General features: G+C 37.0%; 1 pseudogene; it reads right to left on the reverse strand.

Annotated features, from left to right (window-relative positions):
- Positions 1-4,705: 4,705 nt before the first annotated feature.
- LOC120150426 lies at positions 4,706-6,644 on the reverse strand (annotated as a pseudogene).
- Positions 6,645-6,877: the final 233 nt, after the last annotated feature.

The raw sequence follows: 6,877 nt of genomic DNA on the forward strand, positions 1-6,877 counted from the left end.
TTTAACTCCTAACTTTACTTAAAGGAAATAACATCTCATTAGACCAATTAATAATTTATTGTTTACCCTTTTCTTACACTGTTGTTTAGATCAATCTTATTCATAAAATATATATTTTCACATGAATTTTTACGAATAATTTAAAAATAAAATATTTTATATTATAAAGAAAAGTATAAAAATAAAGATTTAATTTGTTAATGTTCATATGATTCTTAAACACAAGAGGATGACCTTGGAGAGTTGGTTTCTGGATATGAAAATGACAATTTTAATATATAAAGAATGGAATGGTATTAATTGTGGCTATAGGATAGGGACTTAAAAGTGGTCCATTTAAAGATTAGTCTTAAGGCATTTCACCTAATCAGTTGCCCTCTTGGGTCCTTCGCCATAAATACTAGGTTGAAGTTATTAAAAGATTGTTATTAAAAGATTGCCATATATATATATATATATATATAAGATAAAATTCTGTTATATGATATAAAATTCTACAAGGTAATATCTGTTTAAAGATAACTATCAACAATTTGACGTAGAACGCTCATACCCTTGGTATTCCTAATGTTCGAACTCGAGAGCTCAAAGAATGACAATAATTCATTTACCACTGAAATCGCTTAGTTCGTGTTAGTTAAAATTATTGAATGATTCGAAAATGAGTAACTTATATTTGAAGTAAAAAACTCACAAATCCAACTGATTTTTTTTATATTTTATTATATAATCTGTTATTAATTATTAAAAATAATTTGAATTCAAATTCAAATTTAAACTAGAAGTCAATTTAGAACCATGTTTATTGTACTAAATAAATCAAACATATTTATTTATTCTTTTAAATCAAGCTTGAACCATAATAAAAAAAATCAATCTAGCTGAAGCCAAGCTTCAAAATTCTGGTCAAGTTTAAGCTTCTTATAATTAAAGATTCCATCAAAAAATAGATAAATCAACAATTTCCCCCAAACAAGTTTAAAAAGCAATGTTATTGAAAAAATTAATCAATCAAGTTATTTCAATGTTAATTAAATTTAATTATTAATTAACAAACAACCAATGATATGACGACATGTAGCAAACCCTGAAATCATCACACGTCATACAACCATAAAAATTATCCGACACTCAGCCCGGTAACAGAAATCAAATCCACTTATAATTCCAATATCCAAATTCCAAAGCAAGGATTTACACTCTTCTTATCTTCTCCTGAAATAAGAATTTTTCATAAAATAAATATAAAAAAACACTTCCAAAATAATATACCACCAAGTACAATAACTTCAACGTAGAAATCATTAGATACAACAACGACTGGTATAAACAAGGATGAAAAACAAAAATCTCATGTACAACATTATACGCCACATTGATTTACTTCAAAAATGGTAAAATATGGAAAACATGATCCATACAAGATAAACATTAGAACAGAACAATACATCAAACTAGCCTTCCCAAGCTTAATTCCAACATAAATACAACTAAAACATCGCCACCCACGATACAAAACCAGAATTGACCAAATATTCTTTGCCTAGCTCAAATACTGAATGTAGCAACAAACAAAAAGCTCTTCCTAGCTCAAATACAGAATGTAGCAACAAACAAAAAGCTCCAGAAACCCTTTACAATTTGATGGATATAAACCACTTAAACAGAAATCCGAAAATATGCATGTACATAGACGGTTACAGTTGGATCAACAACCCTAAGTACAGTCAGCAAAACTTCTTTATGCCTATTCTAACCTAACATATCGATTACAAATATACAAGGGTGAACAAGTGCTTAAACAAAAAACCGGAGAGTATGTTACATCAACGGTCACAGTTGGAACAGCAATCCCATGTTACAATTAGCATCTAGTTCATCAATGCCTATTCTAAGCTAACACATCGATTACAAGTGTATACAAGCATTGGGGGGGGGGGTGTTACATTAACGGTTACAGTTGGATCAGCAACCCTATGTTACAATTTGCATCTAACTCATCTGTGCCTATTCTATGCTAACATAAAATTACGCATATACAAGCATGTACAAGTGCTTACACAGAAACTGGGCATATGTATGTTACATCAACGGTTACAGTTGGATTAGCAAAACGCCGAGATCCTATGTTACAATTTTCATCTAGCTCATCTATGCCTATCCTAAGCTAACATGATGGTTACAAGTATATACAAGCATGAACAATGTTGGCCTCAATTTCCGTACAAAATTCTACAAGAAACATAGGAAAGCTGAATATGGGACATACAAAGAAACAAGGAAAGAGGCCATTACAAGATATGGACCTAATCAACAGATTGAATTTACAAGACAAAAACGCTTTACAAGAAGGCACATATCACCAACATTCCAGTCATGGATTCAGTTGGATTTACTTTCTTTCCAGAAGTTACAATTTCTTAGCAGGCTCAAATATTATATATTTTTTGCACACTTGAAAGGGCCAAAGCAAAAATCAGAGGCCAACGAAGCCAGCCATTCTAACACATCTTCCTCAACAAAGAGTTGCCTCATTTGACTCCCTGGATGTGATGATAAAAAGAAACCCGTATGTCAATAGACATTAAAGAGGAAAAGAAGAAGAGAACGAAAAAGCCAGATACCAACCCACAATCTATGCGCATTACTCACAAACAGTACAAGAGTCACGTATATTTTAAATTTTTAATAGTAAACAAAGGCTGCTGACACTAGTAGTTCTATAGCATGGTCTCGTATCTATGAATCACAATGACTATGAGTATGACTAAAACTGGAACCATAGCACCCTAGGTAAAGCATTGTTTTTGAAGCCAACCCTATCTCAGAGATTGACTTTTTCATAAAGTTCTTCAGAACACATGAACCTTAAATTCCACAGTTAAAAGATAACAAGAGAGAGAGAGAGAGAGAGAGAGATGGGAAAAAAGAAGGGTTAGAGAAACAAAAAAAAGGGTATACTCTACGCAATCCTTCTTTCTATTGGTGTTTTAACAAAAATGCCTTATCAGCTGAAATTGACAGGCACCAAAAGACCAAATCGCAACAAATGGCTTTGCATGGGGAAGACCATCTAACATATAGCATAACTCACCAAAACTCGAGTTTCAAATATTTGAAAGGGACGAAGGAAAAATCAAACAGCAATGTTGAAAGCATAGAAAATGATGAAGTAACCAGAAAACATTATGATACAAGAAGAAAGAAGAAAGATATAGTCAAAAAGGAGACGAAATTCATTCTCAAACAATCATATACAACATACATCATCCAGCAAGGTCTAAGGTTTATGCCAAGCAAACTTCCTGACCTACAAACCCTGCTCACTTCTAACCCCTATAAAAGGATGTTCAAAAAGATCACAAGCTAGAAATATTTTTTATCAACCAAGAATACAAATATATCACAAGAATGTTTCCAAAGACAAACCCAACAATCATATGAACAAGATTTTTTCTAAGCATGATCACAAGTCAAGTAAGCATTCCCTTAAATATAGTGTTTTTCAGATAATTATAAACCCAATGTTGATATTCATCTGTAGGATGTAGGACTCCAACCCCACAAAGAATATCTCCATTATAAAATACTGTTTCCCAAGTTCCAACTACGAATAGTAAGTTGGAAACCATAGCACCCTAGGTAAAGCATTGTTTTTGAAGCCAACCCTATCTCAGAGATTGACTTTTTCATAAAGTTCTTCAGAACACATGAACCTTAAATTCCACAGTTAAAAGATAACAAGAGAGAGAGAGAGAGAGAGGATGGGAAAAAGAAGGGTTAGAGAAACAAAAAAGGGTATACTCTACGCAATCCTTCTTTCTATTGGTGTTTTAACAAAATGCCTTATCAGCTGAAATTGACAGGCACCCAAAAGACCAAATCGCAACAGAATGGCTTTGCATGGGGAAGACCATCTAACATATAGCATAACTCACCAAAACTCGAGTTTCAAATATTTGAAAGGGACGAAGGAAAAATCAAACAGCAATGTTGAAAGCATATAGAAATGATGAAGTAACCAGAAAACATTATGATACAAGAAGAAAAGAAAGATATAGTCAAAAGGAGACGAAATTCATTCTCAAACAATCATATACAACATACATCATCCAGCAAGGTCTAAGGTTTATGCCAAGCAAACTTCCTGACCTACAAACCCTGCTCACTTCTAACCCCTATAAAAGGATGTTCAAAAAGATCACAAGCTAGAAATATTTTTTATCAACCAAGAATACAAATATATCACAAGAATGTTTCCAAAGAACAAACCCAACAATCATATGAACAAGAAGATTTTCTAAGCATGATCACAAGTCAAGTAAGCATTCCCTTAAATATAGTGTTTTGCAGATAATTATAAACCCAATGTTGATATTCATCTGTAGGATGTTAGGACTCCAACCCCACAAAGAATATCTCCATTAATAAAATACTATGTTTTCCAAGTTCCAACATACGAATAGTAAGTTTCTTCATCTAATAGTTGTTCTTAGAATGCAGTAACAAAAAGGGAAGTCTATTCTTCCCCACCCCCACAAGTAGAACTTACTTCTACCTTTAAGAAGCCACGTTCTGCATATGGATCAACATCATCACAAAGAATGCTGGAATGATGTAGCAACCAAGGCAAGGGAAACTGAGAGCATAAACTTAATTAGAAGTCTCGTAAAAAAGAGTAAAGAAGCATTCACAGCATAGTTTGTCACTCTGATGGTAGGCGTCTCTTCTTCCCATAGTCTGCATCCCTTGATCTAGACTTGTGCTCTTCTTCTCGGTTTGCATGGGACCTGCCCCGAGATCTTGAAGAAGACTGTCCCCTATCCCAGTCATCATCATAATCCAGGTCACGTCCACGATGTCGATGCTCTCTGTAGCTGTCTTTCTCTTCCCTGTAATGTGCTCCCTCTCAGACCTGTCCACTTCCCGTTCCTTCTCATCATGATGCCTCCTCTCAGAGTTGCCAGACCACTCTCGCTCAGAAACCCGCTCTTTTTCCCTAGTGGCACCACTTGACCTTCCTTTTTCATGATTCGCATCCCCATACCCATACTCTGAAGCACCATCTTCACCACCATAACTAGACTCTCTTGTCCTACGATCATGCTCATCACCTCCCCACCCACCCATGTTAGAGTCAGTCCACATTCCCGAATGAGGCCCATCCATTCCAGATATACCCATCATTCCCATTCCATTAGGTGCCATTCCACGACCAAAGAAAGCAGGATTGACATGAGGAGCAACACCAGCAAGTCCCATTGTATTAACAGCTGGAAATGAAGGAAGCATACCCGGAAAACCATGTCCTGGGAAACCTCCATAACCGCCTCCTCGACCCATATATGTTGGATCAAACCCAGCACCCATCATACCCTGCGGATGCATCATGCCACCAGCAGGACCACCAAATCCAGGACCTCCCAGTCCTGGTCCATAGGCCCCAGCACCATAAGCACCATTTCCAACTCCGGCCGAGCTCCCAACCATGTTCTTTACACCTACAGCTCCCCTTCCTCTCATCATTCCTCCACCCCCACCTCGACCACACCTTGACCACCCCGCCCCAGCCACCCCTTCCATAGCTCCTTCCTGTATCCCCACCTTGGTAATTCATATTACCACCTTTCCCAAATCCTTCATTTGGCCTCCTTCCTTGAGGCTGTACTTGAGGCTGGCCTTGGTCTTTGTTTGTATAAGAAGCTCCCATCTGCTTCAATGTTTGTGGTGAAGCAAAAGCCACAACACAAGCTCGCCCATTGAACATATAATTATTCATTCCCTCTTTGCATGCAGCTGCAGACGCAGAATCATAGAACTCAACTTGACAATACCCTTTAGATTTACCACTAGCTCTCTCATCAAAGAACTTAATATCCTTCACCCTTCCGTATTGAGATAAAACTCTCAAGCTCTGCATCAGTTGTCCACCAATGTAACTCACCAACATAAAGCACGGTTGGACCATTCTCTATAGGTGGTCTAACCTGATTTTCATTCATCATAGGATGATTTGCATTCATACCCATTTGATTATGTTGAACCGGAGAAGCTCCGCGAGGACCAACAGCACCTGAATTTAGGGATTGAGCAGGGTTGTTAGGAATCGTTTGAGGTACACCAGAAGGACCGGTCCCAACCTTTGAGGATGCTGAATTTAATCCTTGAAAACCCATATTTTTAACTTGGGTATTAGGGTTCATCTCCATGACACCGCCCCCTTGTGAATTGTTAGACCCAGTTGGATAACTACCAATCCTCTATCTGGTCTGTTACAGCTGGTTGCCCCTCTGGTTCACGATAACTGGCACTAACATTTGCGTACTTCTCTTGAACTGAAATTCCGGAGATGGTTAGCCCTTGTGGACCCCCTACTTCACCTCTTGGTTCAGAGCCTCATTTTTATGAGCTTGAAGTCCAGTACTGCCCATGCCAGCTGGTTGATGAGTTGCCTCAGATCGTTGCAACTGAAGAAAACCTTCTCCAACATTAACATTGTAGATCATCGTATTCATCGTCCTCCCCAATCATCTCTACATCTGCAAGAGCAGGTATGGTTCCACTCCCTTGGTACTGAGTCTTTGTGCCCCTCCGTACTCCTCATCTCCAAAATCTATTTGCTCTTCAGCCATTGCCCAATTAACCTTTAACGCATCAAAAGTGACTGGGAAAAAGAAAGAAGTGGTTATTCCCAACTCCAATATAATGAAACCAAAGACATAACAAGGAAAAACGGAACTTTAAATCTATATCAATCATGTCAAGACTCAGAATACAAATTCCAGAACAAATGTAATAAAAAAATCCAGAGGGAAAAAAATAAAACAAATAAAAATTCCAGAATGCTGTAAAACAGATAAATACCATTTATACAGCT

The sequence above is a fragment of the Hibiscus syriacus genome, unplaced genomic scaffold, assembly GCF_006381635.1.
Source record: "Hibiscus syriacus cultivar Baekdansim isolate YM2019G1 unplaced genomic scaffold, ASM638163v2 tig00111022_pilon, whole genome shotgun sequence".
NCBI lineage: Eukaryota > Viridiplantae > Streptophyta > Magnoliopsida > Malvales > Malvaceae > Hibiscus > Hibiscus syriacus.